We start from the raw sequence: 2,710 nt of genomic DNA, 5'->3' as shown, positions 1-2,710 counted from the left end.
CAGCAGGAGTTTTAACAGCCCCATAAAACTCAAATATGGTGTCTTTTGTAGAAAGGATAAAGTACTTAATCTCAGATCACCTCACCATGGGGATGTCTGCTGATCTTTCTGTGATGAGTGTGCGTGGTACCGGGAGCTACACAATATCATAGTTTTGATCAGCTGCCTAATCACAAATGTAGTCTTTATATGCATCTGGGCAAAAAATACATATAAATGTGTTTTATATGTACCATTGGTATTGCATGACACTAGAACACATTACACATGTGTAACAGAAAAAGTATCATATTCTTCTGACGATAAGTCAATCTTTGTCCCCTCAAACAGAATCATGAAAATTGCACCGGACTTATATGTATGATTGACTTGTAACTGGGTCCAATTGTGCTATAATTGTAGTGTAGTGCCTTCTTTTTGAATGATCCTCACAGACACACTGAACATGTTAGTGTAGAATATCATCATATTTGGGAAAAAAACTGTTTATTCTAAACTGAGCCTGAAAACATAGGGCCCTCCTGTATGTAAGGTCAAACTCTAATTGGAAAAATGCATTATATAATGGTACCACCTTTCTCCCTGCCTTTTCCTGTCTTGTCCGTTTCTCTTTAGGACTTGATCCTGTGAACAGTTGTCCAACTTGCTTAAGTTTAAGCCGTTAGAAGAATCATTTAAGTGTTGCTATGTATGCTGTTTGTTGATGGAGATGATGCCATAATTTTTTTCTGCACAGCTTTTCAGCATAAATCAATGGGACCTGAGGATGTTCACGAGTGGTCAGATTCTCAAGAGTTCCTTTCATAGGACTTTTTTCATTTACCTTTGTTGATTTTGTTCATGGCCCAGTCATATATAATCTACTCAATAGTAATTGCTGTATGCTAAGTACTTCTGAAAATTAACCAGGTTAGATTAGTGCCATATTTTCTTACATACAACTTGCCCCAGAATATAATACACATCTTGGTTTTGAAAGGCAGAATGAAGAAAAAAGGCAATTTCCTTGTGGTAAGTAAGTGGGGAGCAGCAGCTTCATTGTTCTGCTCCCTTTGGATCACTGCAGATTTTACTTTAGGTTTTCCTGGTAAGTGGCAGAACCTGCTCTTACTTTATTTCTTGCATATAATTCACGGTCCAATTTCCAGCAGCTGGTTTTGGGGTAAAAGGTGTGTTGTATGTGAGAACATATCATATTTCTCTGCTAATTCTTCCTCTCTCTGGTAAACCATTTGCTGTAATAAAGCTATCTGTCTCTAAAAGTGGATGTGGCATCAAAATTATAATATGCCAATGACAAGTTGTGAGAGAGCAAGCAGTTTCGAGATCTGGGTTTGCAAATTACAGAAGACATGGTATGTTCTTATTGTAAGGATGCTGCTCCTTCTCTGGGTGTTTTACATATGCTTTTCCCTGTGTACAATACAAGGATTTTATACTTCCCTGCACTCTATCAATGATAATAAGCTAAATATGCTAAAGGCCTAATCCAAAGCCTATTGAAGTCAATGGAAAGACTGATGTTGGTTTAATTGAGCCTGAATCAGGTTGTTCTTTAAGAAAACTTCTTCACTATTGGAACAGTGAGGCAGTGGAACAGACTGCCTAGAGAAGTTGTGGGATCTCCATCATTGCGGGTATTCAAGAAGAGATTGGATAAGCATTGGTAAGAGATGGTCTAGGAGCAGCCACGTCTGTGTTCTACTACAGGTATTCTCATGCTTCTGGGCTTTGCTGGATGCCACATGGGGCCAGGAAGGATTTTTTCACCCCTACTGCTGTTACATGCATCAGAAGGTGTGTGTGTATGTATATGTGTGTGTGTGTGTGGTGGGGAGGTGATGGGGGAAGCGGGGGTGAGTTCACCTTCTGCCAAAGCATTGGGTGTTGGTTCCAGCTGGAACTGGGGGCTTTGACTGGGGTGTGCCGATGTTACTGCTATGATTGAAAACCAGGCATTTCTGGCTGGAGGGTCTTGTCCCCCAGCTCAGGGTCAGATTGATCACCATATTTAGGGTAAAGAAAGAAATTAACCCCATAGTCAGATTGGTATAGACTGTCGGGGGTTCTGCTTTCTTCTGTAACAGGGGGCACAGCACTTCTCTTTGGATCTCTTGAGCATATTTTAACAATCTTTGTAGCAGCAGGATGTTGGTTTCTGTGGTTCTTCCCTGGCTTTACCTGTGGCAGGTTAGGGTGTTATGTCTTGTGGTTATGTCAGGATTGACTCTGTAGTCTTGCTAATACGTTAGACAATGAATTTGTATAGGATGGTTTATATAGGGATGATCCTGCTTCAGGCAGGGTGTTGGACTAGATCCCTTGCAACCTTACTTTTCTATGATTTCTATGTTATATAAATTATGACATGTATCCTAATGACCTGAGCATACCCTGAGAGCCCAGTACTCCATCCTACACAGGTAAAATCGATGCAGGAATGGGAACTAGGTTTGGCAGATCGGTTTATGCTTCTTTTGCACATATACCACATTTTGGAGTCAGCTGGGGGCCTTTCTGGCTGACTCCTCAAATTTTTACTTGGCTGCAGTAGTCTTTCAAGAGGTATACTACAGATGAGAATAGCAGGAACAAAACAGTGCTCCAAATGGTCGCACCTGGGGGCTGGAAGTGTAGAGCCAGTGTGACAGCTCTGTTACCCTCGGTGTGAAGGCAATTCCTGAATATTCCACCTGTCGTACTGGTCCCT

The sequence above is a fragment of the Alligator sinensis genome, unplaced genomic scaffold (genome assembly GCF_000455745.1).
Source record: "Alligator sinensis unplaced genomic scaffold, ASM45574v1 scaffold404_1, whole genome shotgun sequence".
Taxonomy (NCBI): domain Eukaryota; kingdom Metazoa; phylum Chordata; order Crocodylia; family Alligatoridae; genus Alligator; species Alligator sinensis.
The sequence above is the reverse complement of the archived record's forward strand: the minus strand, read 5'-3'. Positions refer to the sequence as shown.